Here is a 24,052-nt window from a genome sequence, read left to right on the forward strand (position 1 = left end):
GCCCCCAGCAGGCCCTCCTTTCTTTTGTAAATGTTTCCTTGTAAATCAGTTGCAGATCCATACTGCCTCTGGGTCTCCTCAGCCGGATAAGCAGGAAGGAGTCGTACAGAGTTGCTTGCTTGCTCAACACCATGAAGGCTTTCCCAGCAGATGCTGGTGTCACCACAGTTTTGTGGGCATTTTCAGTGGAGTCTTTTTCTACAAGGCTTTTAGAAAGGTCTGTGTCCACAGGCTGCTCCAACAGATTACCCCTAGCTGCTGAAGTCATGCTGGGGCTGAATTCACTCTGTTCTCTCAGCCTGCTGACAGGAGAATTGAGTTAGAGGCTGAAAATTACCTTCACTTTACAAGTGAGGAAACTGAGGCAGGAGAGGGGACTAAGGATGCTTTCAAAGTCAGGAGGCAGTGGGTGGCTCCGTTGAGAGATGCCAGGCCCTCTGACTCTGACTGTGTATAGAATCCTCTCAGGACATAACCTCATTCCAGAAAGCTCCATGTCAGTTTCTCTATATAGTTCAGAACTGGCAGCGATTATCCTCCAGGCATGCATCTGGAGAGCGATTATTACATGTCTATGCTTGTTTCCTAGAGTCCTCCAGTATAAACCCCGTGTCAGAATCCTATTTATGAGGAAAATAGTCAAGTCCCAACTTATGAAACTTTCACTAAGGAAAAAAAAAGGCATTGTGGGAAAATTTCAGGATAATGTTAAAAGTCATTATTTTATTTATTTTAAATAATTTCTTATAAAATATATTATTTATTTATTGGGTAGAGACAGAAAGAGAGAAAGACACCTGCAACACTGCTCCACCACTCATGAAGCTTCCCCCTGTAGGTGGGGACCAGGGCTTGACCCTGGATCCTTTAGCATAACGTATACCCTTAACTGGGTGCACCACTCCCAGACCTGTCTTCAGAAATTTTATTAAAGCAATAATTTGCTCATTATGCCCTGACCTTTTTGTTATAGTTACCCACAGCGAAGTATGTAATTAGAAAGACAGTCTCTGCATACCTACAATCAGGAATTTTCTTCATGGGTTGTTATTTTAAACAAACACTATAGAAATGCAAAGCTTCTTCATTCATTGAAAAGCCTGGATTTACAGAGTTGAATATACCTACAGCTTGGAATTTAGAAACAAGTCATTAACCTCGATGTATATTTTTAAATTGTAGCCAAATGCCTAATTCAGTCAAACAAATGACTTAAATAAAAGTGATTAAACTTTTCAGCTGTCTGGCATGTGTGTGTGTGTGTGTGTGTGTGTGTGCGTGTGTGTGTGTGTGTGTGTGTGTGTGTGTGTGTGTGTGTGTGTGAATGCACCTGTCTACACATGATATGATTTCCAGTTGTAGGTTTTTGTTTTGTTTTTATAACTCAGGCAAGACTCCCACATGGTTGGTTTTAAAAGTGGGGGAAAGCACGTTCTTTGTTCTTTGGCTCCTGTTCTTCCCTTTCTCTCCAGCACTCCCTCCCTATAGCTCTTAACTGGCCAGTCACTAGCGATTCTCACAATCACTTGCTGCTAACCTGCATTTTTAGGGTTACTGATAGCACATGGTGCAAAGTTGCCTCATCAGTTGCCAGGACAAGAGATCAAATGTGCCAAATCTGCAACTGCTTGCATCTCAGATGAGGGTCAGTGTGAGTGCACTGCCGCTGCCTGCCTCAGAAAGTCCACAATTATTCACTGAGCATCTGCTCCACACCTAGAGGGATCACTACAGCTTGGGAATTCAATCCATATCCAGGACACAGATAGTAACTCTCCAATTTTTTTTCGGAAGCCAGTGACCACAGGCACAACATCAGCTTCTTTTTGGATGTACCTAACTGAGCTGAAAAGCTAGGGGCCACAAGTACTCTGGCTTCAAGTATTATGTACACTTGAGACAGAGGAAGAGGGCAGAATGGAATGAGGCTGGGATGAAAAGGATAAAATAGAGGCTGGCTGGGGATCTGGTTGAGCACACACAGTATAGTGCACAAGGACCTGGGTTTGAGCCTCTGGTCCCCACCTTCAGGGGGAAAGCTTCACCAGTGGTAAAGTGGGGCTGCAGGTATCTCTCTCTGTATCTCTCCCTCTCTATCTTTCCCCTCTCAATTTCTATCTGTCTCTATCCAATAATAAATAAATAAAATATTACAAAAAGGAAGAAAGGGATAAAACAGTGAGCCAGTCCTGATCCAGCTTTCTAGTACTCTTCCCAACTCTGACACCATTTCCCCAGACAAAACCTTTAGCTCATATGCATGTTAGCTATTGGGCTCAGGCAAAAATTAATAAAGTCATGGGCCCCTTGGAATATACCTAAAATAGCTTTCTCCAACATGAAGACTCCAAATCTCATCTATTAAATTCTTACCTTTGGGTTCCTGATTATTAAATAATTTGTTCTGCTTTGCATCTTAATGCTTTTTAGCCACCAAGTTGCAGATGCTATTAGGATGCCAACCTGACTTCCCTAGGCAGACGACCTCACCCAAGTGTCCTGGAACCCCACCCATGTGTCCTGGAACCTCACCTCTCTAGAGCCCTGCCCCACTAGGGAAAGACAGAAACAGGCTGTATGGATCCACCTGCTAACACCCATGTCTAGCCAGACCTCACACATTCTGTACCACATACTCCCAGAGGGATAGAGAATAGGAACTGGTCCATACTCCCAGAGGGATAAAGAATAAACTTTCAACGAGGGGATGGGATACAGAGCTCTGGTGGTGGGAATCGTACCCCTCTTATCCCACAATCTTGTTAATCATTATTAAATCACTAAAAAAAAATAGTGATAGGCGTCATATGAGATCAAGATAGTTTGAACAACAGGAAAGGCTGACTCCAGCTGTAACAGGTGAGCTAGGAAAAGTCAAAACCCATTCTGTTTCCTCAAAAATAAATTCAAATTCCTGCAAAGTAAAGGCAGAGGTTTGGGGAAGAGGAGTGACTAGGACTATTCTAGAACCTTAGAAAGAAAGTTGTCTACACTTCACCAACTCACCCAGGATGAGAGCTTTCCAAAGCCTGGAACACTGAACATGGGCAGGCTTCCTCATCAAAACACCAGGTTTACTATAAAAATATAAAATACTTCTACTCTAAGGAGATAATCCAGTCACCATCATTTACATCACCAGTGAAAATAAATGTGAAGTTCACCAGGACAATGTTTAATATATGCTTTCAGATTCTTGCTTTCCCTACTTCCATCTTTACAAAAATCTGAAATAATTGGCTTTGTCAGAGAATTTGGCAAGGAATCCTAATACCTAGAAAGCAAGCAAGAAACATAACCAACTGGTGAAGAACAAGTTTGCTTCAGTCCCCTGCACTGGGCTCTAGAGTGTGGTGAACAGACATCTTGTCAAAAGTGTTAAGGGCCAGGAACTGTCATGCTGGACACCAATATTCCCGAATGTGTGTGTGGATGAGGGAGGAGTGCTTTTTCTTTTTAATCATGGGTACAGTTTGTTGTTCCTGAGTGAGGAACATTGAAACTTTAAAAAATATATATATTTATTTATTATTTTCCTTTTTGTTGCCCTTGTTTTTTATTGTTGTAGTTATTATTGCTGTTGTTGTTGTGTTGTTGGATATGACAGAGAGAATTGGAGAGAGGAGGGGAAGACAGAGAGGGGGAGAGAAAGATAGACACCTGCAGACCTGCTTCACTACTTGTGAAGCAATGCAGGTGGGGAGCCAGGGACTCGAACCAGAATCCTTACACCTTACACCGGTCCTTGCGCTTCACACCATGTGTGCTTAACCCACTGCGCTACTGCCTAACTCCCATGTTAAAACCTTTTAAAGAAGCCAGTAACACCAAGTGTCTCATTGTCTAGAGACTCTGCCTATCCTCTCCTCAGAGATTGGACTTGGTGCTCTCAAACACTGGCTTTTAATACTGGTTGCATGACTATTCCAGAAGGAAACTGCAAAGTTGCTAATAACCAGTGTTTCCCAGGATCTGTTGGCTGAGGTTGAGGGTCTGTTTTTCTAGCAGAGTTCAGGTGCCACATGCAACGTTTTGAGAGCCAGGGTTCAAACACACGGCCATTCCTGGGTAGGATGCTAGGATCAAGATACTTAAGTTATCCTTCTAGGGAAATTTTTTAAAATATGAAAACTTCAGGGACAGGCAGTGGCACACCTGGTTAAGTGCACACATAACAGTGCACAAGGACCCAGGTTCAAGCCCCTGATCCTCACCTGCAAAGGGAAACTTCACAAATGGTGAAGCAGGGCTGCAGGTGTCATTCTGTCTCTCTCCTCTCTCTCCCCCTCCTCTCCCAATATCTGTCTATATCTATCCAATAATAAATAAAAAATAAATAAATTTTAAAAATATGGAAACTTCCACAAGGAAATAAAAGGGTCTAGACTGAAAACAACATTCCATTCATCATTGTAGTGCCGAAGTGTACAGCACAATGCCTAACATACAGTAGGAGCTGGATTATCTCCTAGAGAAATCAATAAAGCATCTAGCATCCATAGCACGTCTAACACACCCAGGAATCTGTAAGTCTAATCAAGTACAAAGAGGTGTCAACTGGTGGCCTGAATAGTACTGGCATTTAATCTGTAGCCTTTTCTGTATCCCCAACCTTAAAAAAAAATGGAGTTGTGGGCCTAGAATCATCTAGACTCACTTATAAAGCTGCACTCTGTCCCCTCCTGGATGTTAGTTACAACTCCTGAACCTTAGTTTCTCCACCTGCTACATAGAAATAATCAGAGTTCTTTCAGGAGGAGATTAACAAGAAGAATTTTCTGGAGGAGAGGGTGGAGTATATCAATTAATCCATGGTTAGTGTGAATCTGCTGCTACAGTACACTCTAGGTAAAGGTTGGCTGTTAGAGATACTATTGTGCTCGGCATCATTAGGGCTTGGCCGTAATTAAGGACTCATTAAATGTTAATTTTCTTTATACCAGACTGAATACTCAGTGCAATTCAAAGTGTAATGGTATTCTACAAAAACATTGGAGAGGCAAATATGCTACATTTTTTTCTTTTATGTTTTATGTCAGGACTTACTGAGAGGGTGGCTCAACAGTGGAGTCCATGCCTTCCTTGCATGTGTGAGGCCCTGGGTTCAATCCCTGGTGTTGCATGAAAACATTACAAAAAATGTGGAGCAATATTTTGGTCTCTTCCTCTTCTTGGTCTCTTTTGCTCATAAAAAACAAAACAAAACACTGTTCTATGCCTTTCAGATCATCAGGATTCCTTCTTCACATATTATGGAGTGGGACAAGTAAACACTCAAGAGAGAGCCAAAAATGACACTGTGTCAGAAAGTTTCTGTTCAGATCTGAGTTTTGCCACAGCTGTTCCTAACTCTCTCTGCTACTCAGCACAGCCTGACTAACAGGGTTTATTTGTCATTGCACCACAGCTGAGCCTAACACGAGTATTCAGGTGTCATATGCAGTGGGCATGCCTCAGAATGTCCAGTTATTTTCTATTAACTGATCTCTAACCTTCTTAAAATCTCAGACTTTTTTTTTTTTTTTTTCCTATCACACATGATGACCTTGTGAAATTAAGATTTAGTCAACCTGGTCATCTCCCTTATGATAGATGTTTATTTCTCACCTCTCCAGAAAATAAATGACAAAACTTCAGGAGGACAAGTATCTTGAGAATGAATAGCTATATTAGGGCCAAGAAATATCTAACTGAAAGGAGCAGTGAGCTGTTGAAGCAGCAGACAGCCCAGGATGTTGATGAGCACAGAGAGGCACTACTTGTCCAACAGTCACAAGTCTGTCCATATTTTCCAGGCTCCTTGCAGTGACAGAGTTTTGTAATACTGTTAAAGAGTGTGTAGTTAGGGAGCCAGGCAGTGACACACCGGGTGAGTCCACAGAGTACTATACACAAAGACCTCACAAGGACCTGGGCTTGACCCCCCCCCTCCCCACCTGCAGGGGTGACACTTCATGAATGGTGAAGCAGATCTGAAGGTGTTTTATCTTTCACTCTCTATCTCTCCCCTCGCCTCTCAATTTCTCTCTGTCCTATCGAATACATTAAGGAAAAAAAAAAAAAAGAAATAATTGGCCGCTAGGAGCAATAGATTTATAATGTAGCACTGAGCCCCATGGTGATAACCCTGGTAGTAGGAAAAAAGAAAGGAAGGAAGGAAGAAAGAAAGAAATAGCTTGTATTTGTCCCTTTGATTTTCTTTTCTTCTGCTTCAGAAGCCTGAAATCCAGTTATTGAAGTGGTATGGCTACAAAAATTGGCAATCTGGAGGAGAGGGGTGCTCAGCAGGGAGACTGCATTCCTAGCAAGTCTGAGTTCCCAGGTTTGCTTCCTGGAACTCTATATGATGGAGTGCTTCTCTGGTCTCCTTCTCTTTCATAAAATAAACAAATAATAATAAAAAAAACACCTTGAGATTACTCAATGGTAGGATGCCTGCCTTTTGTGAGCTTCTGTGTTTGTTCCCCAGCACCACCTGGGAACACCAAAGTGAGAAACAAAAGAACTCCGTGGATGGTGGACTAGTGCTTTTGTGTCTCTCCCTTTTTCTCCTCTTTTCTTTCTCTCCCTTTCTCATTAAGTTATGAAATAAAAATTGGGCCAGAGAGGTGGCTTGATGTAGGACTCTGGGTTAGTCCCCAGTGCTGCATTTCTTTCTTTTTTCTTTCTCTCTCCCTTCCTTCCTTCCTTCCTTCCTTCCTTCCTTCCTTCCTTCCTTCCTTCCTTCCTTCCTTCTTGTCTGTCTTTTCCTCCAGGGTTACTGCTGGGGCTCAGTGCCTGCACTATGAATCCACTGCTCCTGGAGGCCCCTTTCCCCCCATTTTGTTGCCCTTGTTGTTACCCTTGTTATTATTATTGTTGTCATGGCTGTTGTTTTAGATAGGATAGAGAGAAATGAAGGAGGGGAGACAGAGAGGGGGAGAGAAAGACACCTGCAGACCTGTTTCACTACCTGTGAAGTGACCCCCTTGCAGGTGGGGAGCTGGGAGCTCTAACCAGGATCCTTATGCTGGTCCTTGCACTTCATGCCATTTGCGCGCTTAACCCGCTGGGCTACTGCCTGACCCCCTGCATTAGTTTATTTTTAGGCAGCTTGAACCCTTTAGTTACAGCTGGAAAGAAAGTTCTCTTAGAAGAGTTGCTATTCTTTAGTTCATCATGAGAGTAAGAAATAAATTTTGCTTTGTTAAGTCACTAGGTATCAGAGTTTTTTATTTGTTACTGCATCATATCTCAGCCTAAGTATACTACTCATATGTCATATTCAGGGGGATATTCTAGAAGGCTTATGCACACTTGCAACAAAATGTCCAGATATTACCTCTTAATATCTCTCTCTCTAATTGAATCTCAACAAGCCTAATTTTCCTATCACACATGATGACTCAGAAAAATTAAGATTTATTCAGTTTGAAGGATTACAAAACTACGAGTGGAGAAATACTTTGAGAATGAGAAACTAAAGTAGTGCCAAGAAGTATCTCTTTAGTGATAGGAAAAGGATGTTCAAGCTACTAATTGTCTTCATGTGGCCTTTCAGAGGCAAAATCATAAATGCTAGAAGTAAATATAGGACTAGTATCTCTGTGCAAATGTCTCACATGTTAAGGAACTTGACACAGAATCTCCATATCCTTTACTTAACACACTCTCACTGGTAAAACCTGGGTTCTGTTATCCATCCCCCTGGCTTTGAACCCCAGTGATGTCATTTACTATGAAGCTCAAACAGGCTGATTTATTGAAGCCTCAGTTTTCTCACATGTAAAATTGGTACAAGAATTTATAAAACATAGTAGAGCAAACAGCATGCTAGTTTCAGTTGTTGGCACTTAGCAGGTTGCCCATTCATTTCCTTCCTCCCCACCACCTTTAGAGTTTGGTTTCAAGTTCAGATTTTAGAAAGAAAAAAAGAGTGTACTATATGGAGAACATGTACCAACTACTGACTTAATTTTTTTTTAATTATCTTTATTTATTGGATAGAGTCAGCCAGAAATTGAGAGGGTAAGGGGAGATAAGAGACAGAGAGACACCTACAGCCCTGCTTCACCACTCATGAAACTTTTCCCCTGCAGGTGGGAGCTGAAGGCTTAAACCTGGGTCCTTGTGCACTGTAACATGTGCTCAACCAGGTGTACCACCACCCAGCCCCTAAATTTTTTTTTACTGATTTAGTTATGATCAGCAAGTCCGTTGGATAAGAGGGGTACAATTCCACACAATTTCCACCACCAGAGTCCCCCAGTTACTGGATTTTTATTTATTTTTAATTTTTTTTATTATTTATTTATAAAAAGGAAACACTGAAAAAAAACCATAGGATAAGAAGGGTACAACTCCACACAATTCCCACCACCAGAACTATGTATCCCATCCCCTCCCCTGAAAGCTTTCCTATTCTTTAACTCTCTGGGAGTATGGACCCACAGTCATTGTGGGATGCAGAAGGTGGAAGGTCTGGCTTCTGTAATTGCTTCCCCTCTGAACATGGACATTGATAGGTCTATCCACATTCTCAGCCTGCCTCTCTCTTTCCCTAGTAGGGCGGGGCTCTGGGGTAGCGGAGCTCCAGGACATATTGGTGGGCTTATCTGTCCAGGGAAGTCTCTAGGGCATCATGCTAGCATCTGGATCCTGGTGTGCTCTACCAGGTAAGCCACCACCCAGAATCCCCCAACTACTGTATTTCTGTTTTTTTTGCCTCCAGGGTTATTGCTGGGGCTCAGTGCTTGCTTTCTCTACAAATCTACTGCTCTTGGAGGCCAGTTCTCACCCCCCCTTTTTGTTGCCTTTATTGTTGTTATTGCTATTGTTGTGGGATAGGACAAAGAGAAATTGAGAGGGGAGGGGAAGACTTAGAGGGGGAGAGAAAGACAGATACCTTTAGACCTGCTTCACCTTTTGTCAAGAGACCTTTCTGCAGGTAGGGAGCTGGGGGCTCAAACCAGGATTCTTGTGATGGTCTTTGCACTTGGTGCCATGTGTGCTTACCCCTCTGCACTGCTGTGCTAGTACCCCCAAAAAAACTGCTGTATTTTACTGTAGACTATAACCCATTAATTGCCTCAGTAGGAAAAAAAAGATAAGTATACTATGAGGGGGTGTAGAAAAACTTGCAATAAGATATTGATAAGTGATAAGATATTGCCCAGTATCTTATTAAGAACCACAATATTAGGAAACACACAGGTAGGTTGAAATGGTGCTCCCAAGAAGAAACAAAGAGTGAAGCCAAGTGAAAAGGGCTAACTAGACTTTGCATATAAGCCAGATGTCCAGATGAAGCAGTAGGGCTGCATCTTGGAGGTAAGTAACTAGTAGAGGTTGACCAAGACCCTTAGCCTGAGATAAAGTCAGCCTGGAGAGGAAGTTTCCTGCTGTGAAATGGTCCAGTGACTGTTCTTACTGGCAGTGGAAAAGATCTGTTACCAGGGGCAGCAGTGGGCAGCAACTATTCTTTTGCTGCTTTGCCCCAGATCACAAACTCCCAAACAGGCCCTTTGAAATAGTAATTTATTTATTCATGAAGCCATCTAAAGTCACTTGAGGCCTTTTTATTTTAATTGCCACCAGGACTATCGCTGGGGTTCAGTCTGGCACTACTAATCTACTACTCCCAGTGGCCATTTTTTTTCCTTTTTTTTCTTTCTTTTATTAGGACAGAGAGAAATTGAGAGAGAATGGGGAGATAGAGAGAGGGAGAGAAAGACAGACACCTGCAGACCTGTGTCACTGCTCACTCTGCAGGTGGGGAGTAGGTGCTTGAACTCAGGTCTTTGCGCTTGGTAATATGTGCACTAACCCAGGTGTGTCATTGTCAGTCCCCGAGGCATTTGTTTTGAACCTACTCAGTGTGACACTCCTGTGCAAGTGCTGAGAACACAGAGATAGATAGGAAATTCTCCTTTGGGTGGTTCATAGCTCTTTGGGGGGAGTGTGTTTGGGGAAGGCAGGAAGACAGGTGCCCAAATGGATCAAAATTCACATGATAAAACTACTTAGTGGCTACTTCCATGAAATAATAACTTCTTAGAAGAGAGAACTACAGTTCCATAGTTCTAGTGAACTGATTTTGCTGAACTTGGGTGAGTCTTTCCTAGGAGAAAGACCTATGCAGGGAAAGTAATGAAAGGGGAGAGAGGATTTGGGGCCCAGAGTCAGTCTTACATATTCAAAGTGTGGGGTAAATGGCAGAGTGTGGAGTCCTTATAACAACATATATTTGATAGATAGAGGTCAGCACTCAAAAGGCCACTATGCCAAGATCAGGAATTTGGACTTAATCCCATGAGTTAGAAATTACTAAACTACAGTCCTTAGAATGGACAGGAGTGCCTCTTAATTTTTTTTTTGAAATTTTAACTAAACTATCCCTTTTACTTTATTTATTTTAATACATTTTTATTATCTTTATTTATTTATTGGATAGTGACAGCCAGAAATCCAGAGGGTCCCTATGCTTCATACTATGTGTGCGTAACCCAGTGCACCACTGTTAGGGCACTGCTTAGATGCAGGGCACTATGCTAATAGCTTCACAGCTAATTATCTATCTCCTGCCATTCATACAGCCACCCTATGCAGAGGGATTCCAGGTCTGGGTGTCCAACCAGGCTAACCATGTGGGGCTGCAAACTCTCCAGCCATGTAGGAAGCATACCAGGGAAGGGGCAGTATCTTTGCATCCTGGACTCTCCCAGCTCTGAGCACAGAGCAATGGTAGGGCTCTGTGCATGTGGCAGGGCCAGAGCAGAGTGAGGTAAGTGCAAACTAAGCACCCAAGCTACAAGACTGAAGGAGGGTCTCCATCTGAGGCACAGACCTTGCACTTGAATGAGGTTGGGAGCCACTTAAATTTTGCACCCAAGGGTAGGGAGACTCCTTTACTTCATCTAGTAGGGATCTCTTCTTCCACCTTCTAGTCAGGCCATTTGATTGACTTTCCCCTTCTCCAGTAAAGTGAAGCTTATTGAGAGCTGGCAAAATAGCTCATCTGGGGGTGGGGGGCTCCCCTGCTATGCTCACTGCTTGGGTTTAAGTCTGACTCTCACCACACTAGGGGAAAGACAATTTGGTGTTGTGTTATCTGTTCCCCTCCTCGTTTTCTATCTTTGTTGCTTTCTTGCTATCTGCCCAGAGCAGTGAAGCCCCAATGATGAAAGAGAAAGGTGTGTATGTGTGTGCAAACTTTCAATCTTGTAACACGTTTTAAGAACAAATAAAAAAAAATTAAAAAGAAAAGGTGTGTGGGGATGGAGCTTTTGAAAATGCCAAAAATTGGTGATAATCTGGAGAACTCTGTGTGCACTGCTAGTGGGGAGGTTAAATGGTGTCACACTTTGGAAAACAGTTTGGTAGTTTCTCCAAGTGATCACAGAGAGTCACCATGTGACCCAGCAATTCCACCCCTAGGTAGAAGACAAGAGAAAAGACAACATATGTCCATACAAAGATTTGTATATAAAAGTTCATGGTGTAGCAGCAACAAATGCTGGAGGGATTGTGGGGACAAAGAAACCTTCCTGCATTGCTGGTGAGAATGTAAACCGGCCCAACCTCTGTGGAGAACAGTCTGAGAACTCTCAGAAGGCTAGAAGTGGACCTACTCTACGACCCTGCAGTTCCTCTTCTGGGAATATATCCTAAGGAACCCAACACACCCATCAAAAATTTTTTGTGTATACCTACGTTCATAGTAGCATAATTTGTGATAACCAAAACCAGGTGCCCAACAACAGATGAGTGGCTAAGTAAATTGTGGTCTATGTACACAATGGAATACTATTCAGCTATTAAAAATGGTGAATTCAGTTTCTTCACACCATCTTCGATGGAGTTTAAAGAAATAATGTTACGTGAGTTACATCAGAAGCAAAAGGATGAATATGAGATGATCTCACTCATAGAAGTTGAAAAACAAGATTAGAAGGGAAAACACTAAGCAGAACTTGGACTGAAGTTGGTGTATTGCACCAGAGTAAAAGATTCTGGGGTGGGGGGGTGTTTTTTATGTGGAAATGTTGTGCATGTACAAACTATTGTATTTTACTCTCAACTGTAAATAATTAATCCTTCAATAAAGAAAAAAAAGTTCATGGTGGTATTATTACAAAGGCCAAAAATATGGAAACAACCCAACTGCGGGTGAATGGCTACACAGAATGTGATGTTCTGAGTTGAATTCAGACATGCAATCCCTTACCTCAGGAAGGGACTGTATTTGGAGACAAAACCTTTGAAGAAGTGATTCAGTTAAAATGAAGCTGATAAGGTGGGCCTTAATCCAATCTGTGTCTTATAATCTGGTGTCTTTATAAGAGGTAATTTGGACACACAGAGACTGTGGGATTTCAGTGCGCAGAGGAAAGGTTGTGTAAGGACACAGGAAGACATCTGCCAGCCATCGAGAAAGACTTTAGACAGAGGCAAGCTGCTGATACCTTGATCTTAGACTTCCACCCTCCAGAGCTATAAGAAAATAAAAGGAGAAGTAGTAGCAGCAGCAGGAGCGGCAGCTAAACTTGCAGAAAAGATGATATAGAAGATGCATATAGACTCATAGAGAAGAGGAAAAGGAATATATTACTGTTTGATCACATAACCTTTATTTCTTTCTTTTTTGCTGCCCTTGCTTTGTTGTTGTAATTATTATTGTTGTTGATGTTGTTGTTGTTGGACAGGACAGAGAAAAGTGGAGAGAGGAGGGGAAGATAGAGAGGGGGAGAGAAAGATAGACACCTGCAGACCTGCTTCACCACCTGAAGGGCGACTCCCCTGCCGGTGCAGAGCCAGGGCTCGAACTGGGATACTTCTTCCAGTCCTTGCGCTTTGCGCCACGTGCGCTTAACTGCTGCGCTACCGCCTGACTCCCGATCATATAACCTTTTAAGGAACATTTCCTTACCTTTCTGGGTCTCAGTTCCCCCAGGTAACCCCCACAGTTTATTCCAGAGAGAGCATTTCCTAGCCCTAGGAATGTACCATGTTGCTATTAGATTGACACCCCCTCTAGAGCTCTCAGAAGACCTTAGACTTTGTACTAGAAGATCCAAAGTCCCATTTCCACATGCACTGCACTCAAGCTGCATCCATCTCCACAGTGTGGAATCCAGCCCTCAGTGTCTGGAATGCCTACCATGCACCCATGGAGGGATCCAAAGCATTTCCACACAGTGGCTTTGTGTGTCCATCAGCCCTTGCTCTTGAGGAACAAATATGAAGTCTTCTAGCTCCCCTGAACAGCACAGCTGCAGCCGAAGTTGGAAGCATGCTCAGAATCAATTCTGTGACACAAAATTCCCTGGAAGAAAGCAACAGGCTAGTAGTGAAAACTTAGTGCCTCTTTGTTAGGGGAGGGGAGGTGAGGTGAGATGTGAACCCAAAGTTCCTGGCACAGAGCAGTCTTCTTGTCTAGCTTCTAACTGCCTGCACACATCTCTCTATTTTCTTTCTGCTCCCAGGGGGTGGAGTGGTACCACCACCATAAATAAATGGCCTTAACATCCAGCTCTGACATCTAGTTCTGACCAGTTTGTGTGCAAATACCTTAAAGAAGCTGTTTACAAAAAGGCAAGAGTGCCTGGTGTGTAGAAATAATTTCTAAGCATCCTCCTCCACAGGTTGTGGAACTTGCACGGGGATTCTGGGTACACCCAGGGGCTGCTGGAGCCCGAAGTGGCTTTTGTCCTTATAGCAATTCAGCCCAGTCTCATATTTTAAGAACAGCGGGAAAGTAATATCAGCTGAAAGGCGTTTTCTGTGCGCTATTTAACTAAATGGCTCTGCAGCTGAGGAGAGCCATAGGTAGATGTGTTATGATTCAAGGGCTCCCAATTACAATGATCCTCTTTTATTACATAAAAACAGCAATACAGCTATTCTCCAACCGCCCCCCCCCCCCCATGCCTGTTCCCCTGTCCCCCTTCCTGCTTTGGCTGGCAAGGCTGTTCTGCAGCAAGAGAGTAGCTTGGACCCTCCTCAATCTCCAACATTGTAGCTTTCAGCCCATTGAGATGCTTCGATCCAGAGGCCAAGGAAGAAAGGAGGGAAAGATACAGTGCCCCCCCCCCGCCAAATTTTTATACACTAATAGAGGCTTTAGAATTGTTTTGGGGGGGCTGTGATAATAGGCATGCACCCTCATTCTCCTTCAGCAGGAAAGTGAGTAGACTATTCAGAAGAATCTCCCCAAACTGTGCCTAGCCCCCACACTTCCTCCCAAGCTGGGGCAGGACTAGCTTCCTCAAGTCTTCACAAAAATCTGGAGATAGGGGCTGCCCCACTCACTGAAGGGAGGCTGGGTCAGCATACTCTGCCACTTGAGGAAGACTGGTCCTGAAATGAGTGCAGCCTAAAATGTTCCCAGATGTGACCATGGACTATGAGCTCAGACTGACAGGGATGTAGAGTTATACAGGCTCCTGTGATAAATATGAATAGATATGGGCCCTGGGTCAGATCGATAGGGTTAACAGTATTTATATACTTTCTTTATATTTGGGAGCTACTCTCTGCCCTGATCCAGCTTTCTAGTCCTAGTTTCAACTCTGATACCATCTTCCTAGATAATACTTTTAGTCCACCTGCATGTTAGCTATCAGGCTCAGGCAAAAATTACTGAAGTATGGGCCTCTTGGAACATACCTAAAATAGACTTCTTAGTTTCTTCCAACATGAACACTCCTAATTCCATCTACTCTGTTCCTACCATTGGGTTCCTGTTTATTAAACAATTTGTCCTGCTTTATCTCTTACCACCTTTTAGCCACCAAGTCACAGATGCTACTGTGATTCCATCCTGACTTCCCTGGGCAGATGACTTTACCAATGTGTTCCAGAACCTCATCTTCCCAGGGTCCTACCCTACCACAGAAAGACAGAAACAGGCTGGGAGTATGGATCGACCTGCCAATGTCCATGTCCAGTGGAAAAAGCAATTACAAAAACCAAACCTTCCACCTTCTGCACCCCATTAAGAATTTTGGTCCATATTCTCAGAGGGATAAAGAATAAGGAAGTTTCCAGTGGAGGGGATGGGAACTCTAATGGTGGGATTGTACTCCAGTTATTTTACAGACTTGTTAATCATTATTAAACCACTAATTAAAAAATGATTATGGGGCTGGGGAGTAGTATAGCCATAACATAGGATTTGTATACTAGAGGTCCCAGCTTTGATTCCCAGCACCTTCAATAGCCAGAGATGAAGGCACCCTAGAAAAAAAATGACTAAAAGCACCAGTGTTGAAATTAGACTGCTCTGAATTTGAATCTTGACTCCACTATCTCCTCTTGGTGATCATTAGCAAGTATTATGTCTCTAAGTTTGGGTTTCCTGTCTTTAAAATGGGGCTGTTGAGGGGGCAAGGCACTAGTGCACCTGACAGAACACACAAGTTACCATGCTCAAAGACTAAAATTCAAGACTCTGGTCCCCATCTGCAAGGGGGAAGCTTCATGACTGGTGGAGCAGTGCTGCAGGTGTCTCTCTCTTTCTTCCTCTCTCTCCTCTATGCTATCTCTCTCTATGAGAAAAAAAGATTGAAAGGAGAGAGAAAGGGAGAGACACAGGGGGCAGGCAGTGGTGCACCTGGTTAAACACTCACATTACAGTGCACAAGCACCTAGATTCAAGCCCGTCATCCCCACCTGCAAGGGGGAAGAAGTTTCACGGGTGGTGAAGCAGGGCTGCAAGTGTCTCTGTCTCTCTGTATCTCCCCTCCCTTCTTAATTTCTCTCTGTCTCTATCCAATAATGAATAAATAAATTTAATATTTTTAAAAAGAGAAAGAGACACTGACTGCCTGCCAGGAGAGGTGGGGATGTCATGCTGGCAAATGATAACCATGGTGGCAAAACAAAACAAAAATGGAATCATCATACTTCTCTTGTGCACTCCTCATAGTCAGATTGAATGACACAGGAAAGGGAAAGTATTTAGTTGGCAAACACTATGTGTTTGTGGTGTGCTTGAGCATATGGAGACCTTTATATTGGCCTGATCTTGCCAGCCAGAGTGGACAAGGCTGTGGGCAGGGGCAGTATGGCGGTGGGGGAGGCCATGAATGTCAACCCCACTGACAAATGTTTTACTCCAGCCTTTCTGCAACAGTGATTTAAACTGTTATGTCTGTGTGACTGTAACAAGCATGTTGCCTCTTCCTTAATTTAGACTTCTAGTTTGTCCTTGGTTTTCTGTGGATGTTTTGGAGCCTAGAAGCTGCAGCTGTGGCCAAGGAGAATCTGTAGTTTATTGACTCCTCCAACCTTCTCCACAGCAGGCTTATTCTCTCTCTCACAGTCTGACCTGAACCCCCAACTAGGAGAAAGGCCTCTTGAAGAAGGAGTTAACTCAATTAAGCTATTTTCTGAAGCCCCAGGGGCACTTGCCTCCATTCTCGACATGCTGATCTTGACATATAATGGTTGCCAAGATTTTGCCAATTTCCCCCTGCAAGGTGAACCCAGTAAGGACTTCCAACTTCTCCACCCAAACAACCCAGTGCACCCACCCCCATCCCCAACATAACACAAACCTCTCACAGCGCAGTGCGTGCCTGGGTTGCATGCCTTGATATTGATCCCCCATCAATCAATAGCACAAGCATTTCATTTAGTGCAGGCTCTCTATGTTAAATGCTGTTGTAGTGAAATACTGTGATAACACTTAATCTCCATTGAGTGTACTAGTGGTGGGTATTTGGAGAGGGTCAGAAAGAAGAAAAAAGTGTGGCCTTTAGCAGGCAAGTTGTCCACCGGGGTGTAAAGAGAGGCATCAGCAAGAAAACTGTTCTGGCCTTCTCTGTTCAATTTTAAAATTTGGATGGAAACTGATGTGCTGTTGTCAGGACTGTTTTTCTCATTCGAGTCACTCCCCCACCCCATCCCACCACCCTTCTCTCTCTCTCTCTCTCTCTCTCTCTCTCTCTCTCTCTCACACACACACACACACACACACCATTGCCAGTCAGCCCCTCTCAATGCATAACTACAAGTGTAAGAACAGGAAACAGATTGTGGGTGGATGTTCTCACAATCACAACCTGCTAGAAGCAAGGTTGGTGAGGGGGGTGTGAGAAGGGGAAGAATTTGGAGGGATGCTTTTTCAACTAAAACTGAGGTTATCTAGTGAATATTAAGAAACATGGTCTATGTTAGTTGTTGGACTCAGTCAAAAATAAGTAAAGTCACAGGCCCCTTGAGATATAATTAAAATAGACTCCAAATCTCACCGGCACTATTCTTACTTTTGGGTTCCTAATTATCAAACAATTTGTTATGTTTTATATCTTAATGCTTTTCAGCCACCAAGTTGCAGATGCTATCATAATACCAACGTAACATCCTGGGTAGACAACCTCACCAGTGTGTCCTGGAACCTCACCTCCTCAGAGCCCTGCCCCACTAGGGAAAGATAGAAACAGTCTGGGGGAATGGATCCACCTGTCAACACCCATGTCCAGTGAAGAAGAACTTATAGAAGCCAGACTCCCCACCTTCTGCACCCCATAAAGATCCTGGGTCCATACTGCCAGAGGGATAAAGAGTAGGGAAACTTCCAATTGAGGGGACAGAATATGGAACTGGTGGTGGGAATTATATGGAATTGTACACCTCTTATCCCACAACCTTGTCAATCATTATTAAATTACTAATCAAACAAAAAATGTAAAAAAAAAAAAAAAGAAACAGTGGTTTACTGTCTAGCACAGAGGCATATGCCAAGCATCCTTTCAAAACTTTGGATTTGGCCATGGCACAGGTCATTACAGAAACACTGGACCAGGGTTTCCCTGCAATATTGCGGGAGAATTTTTCAACTTAGTAGTGGCTCAGAACTGTCACAAATGGGTATATATGTGTTTGAGGGGGAGGGTAGAGGTGGGAGGTGGATGGCAATGAGATGGGGACACTTTGGGTCTCTGAATCAATGATAAAAATCTATGCAGGTTAGTTATTTGACACCCTAATGATACAATAAAGTCACATTCTATCAATGGTGGTAACATCTACTAAGCACAATACCTGCTAGACATTTTGCTAAGTCCTTTTATAAACTTCCAGAGCTCCATGACAATCCATAAGGCAGTCATTAGAATGAACTCCATTTTAGAGGTGAGGAATCTGAGGTTTGGAGAGGTAGAGTAACAGTCCCAGGTCAGAAGGTTAATAAATTAATTAAAGAGAACTGAGGGTGTCTGGTCTTGTTCTGCTGATGAGTGATGGAATTCTTGCCAGTATGACCCAGGTGCTTGAGCGATAGGAGGAGGTAGGCAAGTGTAGTGTCTGGCAAGCAAATGACAGCCCCTTTCTAGTATTAGCAGTTCTAGTAAGTTATTGCAAAGGAGATCTAGTTACTTCCTGTGAATAGCTGAGCAAAACTGAGTTTATTTTGAATTCTAATCAGTGGTATATAAAATAAAATCTCCCATTTCCCTACTGTATGCTGTCTTCTTTTTGTCCTCAGGCACAACTGATCCCTCGACCTGAAAAGATCCTAAATGTGATTTATTTCAAATAAGAACCAAACTGGTTTGTCTCTATAAGGCATGCTGCTGTCAACTTCAACTTACAAACACATGACATCCCCTCCTCAGAAACCATAGCTCCCTAGCACCTGAAGATTAAAAGCTAATCTCACCCAAGTCTGGTGTCATCTCTTCTCATAATCTTCTCTGCATACAATCTATACCAGCTCCCATCAAGACACGGTTTTTATCTTCATCAGGAATATCCTTACTCCTCTTCCCTTTAAAGCCTCATACACCTCCTCTGCCTAGTCAACAACTGTTCCTCTGCTCATCCTTTCTGATTACAAGTTGAACTCCAGTTTATTCATGGCAGAAGGACATCTAACATTTTTAAAAAACAGGAGATTGATCCTTCCTGATAGGTTTAAGTGTCCATGAGGCATAGTTTTGGTCACCAAACTTAGGACAGAAGTCCTTGAGAGGGAGGTCCTTTCTTTAACAGAACAATCAAATCAGACCACATAAGTGCAGATAAATCTTTGTGCTTCACTCATCCTGTTTCTCTTTCCTGGAATGCAGCTACCTTTCTAAACTTGAGATGACAGACCTGAGGCCATTAGCTTCCTGGATGGCAGGGTGGAAAGATGGGGCCAGGATCCCAGTAGTACAGCTGAGGTATCCTCCCACCCAGTCTGCTTATTTAACATATATAAGACCTCATTTGACTAAGCCACTAGTATCAGGCCTTCTCTTGCTGGCATCTGAGTGCACAAATATCTGACACACCTCTTTGTGTTGTTCCTCCTCATGCATGGGGCAGCTCAGACGCTATCCTCCTAGAAGGTTCATCATGATTCCCGCAGAAACCTACAGTCACATCCTTCCTTGTGCTTCCACAAAAATAAATGTTCTCACATTATTTTTAAGTTCTGTATTTTAAAATATTTATTTATTTGATAGGACAGAGAGAAATTGAGAAGGGGGAAGGGGGAGAAAGAGAGGGAAAGACACCTTCTGCACTGCTTCATCAACCACAAAGCACCTTCTCACCTCTGTAGGTGGGTACCAATGGCTTGAACCCAAGTCCTTCCTTGCACATGGTAAACTGTGCTCAACCATGTGTGCCCCCCACCTGGCCCTGGCTTTCTCACATATTGAGCCTTGTTGAGCTTGGCTCAATGAGTTCAATGAGTGTTTGCCTGCCAGTCTACTCCAATTTCTAGGAAGCAAAGAGGACACAAGCCCACTAACATTTCCATAGTGTGTAAAGCAGAGCTTTGCACTGAGGGTGAAATGGAATGGAGGTTGGTGGTGGGAGATCTGTGATGGCTGGAGTACAACTGTACTGATAAGTTCTTGGAAAGTGTGAATTTAAACAAAGTGGTATGTAATGACAGCAGGTCTCCCAATAAAATCACTGTGTTCAATATGGGCCAGGTTTTTTTTTTTTCCCCTCATCAATATTATAAGGAAATGACACTCAACAAGAGACTGTTACCCAAGTACTTACCTACTACAGTGCACTGAAGAGTAGGATATGTGATTTGAATTCTGACACACTGCATACCAGCTGTTTGGCCTAGGGTAAGTTAGAGAACCTCTCTGTGTCATTGCTTCCTCATTTATACACACACACAAAAACAGAGAACATATCTAGCAAGGTTTTCATCAAGACAAAATAGTCTGATCAATTGTCATTAGAATGTATGACAGTACATAAAAGTACTTAATAATTGTAGGCTGAATGAACAAGTAAGTCAACACAGTTGCAAAACAAACAAACAAACAAACGAGTAAAGGAATAAAACCCAGGAAAATTTCAATGAGCTTACTCCCCTCCCTCTTCTCTGTTTGCTCTTGACCCTTTACTTTTCCTTTTGACTACAACATCCCACATCTGGGAAGCTGCTATTGTGTTCTAAGCTCTAAAGAAAGGCCTGTCTTTGGCCACTCACTTCACTTTTACCAGTGCCAGTTTGAACAAAATTATTTACTTCACGGTGGCTTAGTTTCCTTAACTGAAAACTGGGGATAACACTAGTACTTATCTCATAAGGTCATGAGATAAGTAAATAAGTAAAAAGTAAATAATAACACATATAGAATACAAAACACTGTGCTGAAACTGTTATCAGACATTGGTATTATTCATTTTGCTGAATGCATGGCATCCCACCAAATCATCTGAGCTTCCTGTGAATGACACACTTGGGCAGGGGTCACCTTTCCACATGCCAAGAGACGCTGCATTCTTATCAGGAGAATACCTTTCTACACTGCCAACAAACAGCTGTGTCATTTTTCACTTTCCCCCTTTATAGTAGGATTAATTTATTTGATTGACTTTAAAAAAAACCTCTGAATTTCCCCTCTAGGGGCTATTACCTTCAAGTGGGCCTTTAAATGATTGAAAATCTGACCAGAAGATAAATTTGTACTTGAAATTAAAGAACAGAGTATTTGAAAATAAGATGAAACAAAACAATGGCCTAACACACACACACACACACACACACCCCATCACAGGTGGGTGACATGTTTCTATCTTGCATGCAAATCCTCCCTTAAAAGATCTTAATATATATGTGTATGTATGTATATTTCCCTTTAAACGTAATCAAACCTTTGTTAGTCCCATTCAAACCCTGGATGGCTTCACTAATCTACTTTTCCTACTACACATACCATTTTACAAGATATTTATTCCACTTAATTGTCATCCAAATGGTTTTTGACATTATTGCCCTGGGATTGAACTGTTTAAACCTAGTGCCCTCATAAACAGAAAATCACCTTTTTACTGAAATCTTGAAGAGCTATCAGAACATCACCCCCTTCACTCCTACAGCCATTAATTTCTGCTCCACATAAAGTAGTGGAGTGTGTGTGTGTGTGTGTGTGTGTGTGGTGTGGATAATTGTGGGGTTTTTGAAAGACCTATGAAATAAAGGGAAGGAGAGAATTCTGTCTCTTATATCCTGCTTAAGAGCACCTGCCTCAACTGTGACTTTTCACTTAGGGAGAAAAGGTGATCAGGCAGGGCCTGAAAAACTGTTGGGGCCCAAGCCCCTCAAAGGGAAAGTCAAGATTCTCCTGCATTCCACCTCCCCACCTCCTGGACAAAAAGAAAAGCCCATCCTAAAACAACTAAAGACTGAGAACTCAGTAAGCTTCGAAGTCCACCAGTCAGGTGGAGGCCTGGGTAAATTAGGACTTGGCTTCCCCATCAAGTTTGCTCCTCAGCCTAAGCCACCCCTCTCTGCTCCTTCCCTTCTGCCTCCTGGGCTCCTCACACAGCTCTGGGGGCCGAGAGGGCTGTCCTGTGATGCTCGCTGCTTTCCAACTTTCCGCTCCTCCTCCTCTCTGTCTCAGCAGCCTTCTGCAAAAGCCGCTGCTGGAGTGGGGGGTTGGGGGCGGGAGGGCGAAGGACAAGTTTTGCAAAGGCGCGGAGAGCAAGTCCTGGGGAAGCCACAAAGGAGCTGCAACTGCAACCAAGATGATCCCTCGTGGGGGCAACCCCCAAACATCCCAGCTGCCCCTCTGGAGCTAGGAGGGCAGTGCGCGCGGGTGGCGGCGGGGGGGGGGGGGGGAAGCAGGTCTGGGTTGGGGAAGGGGGAGGGCGGGGGACCGCCAAGGCCCACCCCTCCCGGCCCCTCCCCTCCCCGCCTCAGAGAGTGGGTTCCCGGCACCTGAGCGGGGCGTGGGGGCGGCGGGGTGTGTGTGGGGTGCTGCAGCCGCCAAGGCGGGCGCGGCGCGAGCACAAGCGGCCTCTCCCCGCCGCGTCAGGCTTCCTGCCACCACCGTGCAGCGAGTCGTCACCGAGAGGGGAGGGAAGGACAGGGGAGGAGAGGCGGGCAGCTCACCCTCCCACAGCCCCCCTGCAAGCCCCAGACTCGGGGGAGACGGGGGCCATGTCCCGGAGGAATCCCCGCGGGACCTGCCACGTTTGCACAAAGCACCGCAGTTTGATCAAGAAGGGAGGGAACCGAGCATGAAATAAATAAATAAAAATACAGTCGGTCTACGTAACGCCCTGTCGAAAGCGGACGCCATATTTTTTTGTGGCTTATGTCGACATAGGGAAACGTAGACATGTTTTTTCCCCCCCTCCTGCTTTTCTCGGTCTGCCTTCCATTTATCCAAACTTGGGATGAAAACTCTTTTATTTTTTAAAAAATTATCTGCCCCCTCTCTAGCTGTTTCTGTCCTCCCGTTTGCAAAAAAAAAAAAAATCTCGCACCCCCCCCTTCTCTGAACCCCTCCCTTCCACCCCACTTCCAATACCGAACCCGTTCAAGTTGCGTGAACTAGACATTTTCGCTAGCCGCGGCTGCCGTGGGAAAGTTGCGTGGGAGTGGCGGGCGCCCAGCGTGCGGGGCTGGGGCTGGCCGCGCGAGGCGGGGGTGCTCCGCTGCGAGGCGAAGTTTCTTACCTGCGCGAGGCCGGGAGCGCGGGGACCCGGAGCCGGGAGCGCGGAGACGCGGCGCGGAGGCTCCAAAATGGAACTCTGCTGGCTCCCCCACCCACTCCCCACTCCACCGGGCACCAGCTAGGGCTCCGTGGGAAAGAGGGGTGGGGGGGTAGGTGTGGGGGGGAAAGCCAGCCTGCCAGACAGACAGACAAAAAAAGCCCCCGGACGGAGAACAGTGACCAAAAAAAAAAAAAATTTTTTTTTTAAGAAAAAAAAAGGAAAAAAAAAGGGGGAAAATGTCTCGATCAGTGGGGAATCTACGCCAAAACCCACATGATCTGTAACGTCAGCATGCGTATTTGCATACGATACCACCACCAGAGCTGCCACCCGGGCTCGGGTTCCACACAAAGTTACAAAGTGAAATCCAGATCCCTCCGGAGGCGCAGGCCGAATGTCATTTTTTCTGGCGGGAGCTGGGGTTCAGGGGTGCGTGGCACGTCCTAAAGGTGCTGGTTAGTAGCCAAGGTTGCGCGCGGGGGGGGGGGGTGCATTAAATTAACTTAAAAGTCCAGGATCGGACTCGGTGGAATTTCTACCCCGCTAGGCGGAGGGAGACGCGAACGGCATCGCTGAATATTCAATGAGACCCGGCGCTGCGCGTCCGGCCAAGGCTTCCCGGTGCAATAACCATTTTCTTTATGAAAAGTTCAAGGTGTCACTGAGGAGTTCAACAAACTGTTGCTCCTGACCACGTGGTGCAGCGAACTCAAGAGAGTGTGGTGTTGGCTGCTCCCCTAAGCGGTGACAGCCGGGACCCTGGGGCCCACCCGTGCGCGAGCGCAGCGTGCGGGTGGGGTGGTCACTCTTCTGGGGCGCTGCCACCCACGCTTTTCCCGCCTTGAGGCTCAGAAATAATGTCAACCACATACAAGAAAGAATGAAAGAAAAAAAGAAAGAAAAGAGCAAGACCTATTTCCTTTTAGTTTACCAATGCTATAGGAGCTGGTGTGTGTGTGTGTGTGTGTGTGTGTGTGTGTGTGTGTGTGTGTGCGCGCGCGGGGTTGGGGTCCGGGAGAGCAAGAAAGTCCCCCCCCACACACGCTTGCTTATATAATGACTTGAAATTGGATGACTTTTGCTGCGGAGATTCAGAGACTTCCGGTTG

The 24,052-nt window shown here is 44.4% G+C and overlaps 1 protein-coding gene across 2 annotated transcripts in view; it reads right to left on the reverse strand.

The window, feature by feature from the left end:
• Positions 1-23,789, reverse strand: part of ZHX2 (zinc fingers and homeoboxes 2) — a 194,481-nt gene extending 170,692 nt beyond the window's left edge. The window contains exons 1-2 of one of the 2 annotated variants that reach the window (XM_060195636.1): positions 22,906-23,789; positions 13,139-13,303 (exon numbers count right to left, since the gene is read on the reverse strand). The gene's annotated coding sequence lies outside the window, so the exon portion shown is untranslated. The remainder of the gene's footprint in view (positions 1-13,138; positions 13,304-22,905) is intronic. The other variant, XM_007520807.3, reaches the window with a different exon arrangement.
• Between the last annotated feature and the right edge of the window lie 263 nt (positions 23,790-24,052).

This window comes from Erinaceus europaeus, chromosome 1, assembly GCF_950295315.1.
Source record: "Erinaceus europaeus chromosome 1, mEriEur2.1, whole genome shotgun sequence".
Lineage (NCBI taxonomy): Eukaryota > Metazoa > Chordata > Mammalia > Eulipotyphla > Erinaceidae > Erinaceus > Erinaceus europaeus.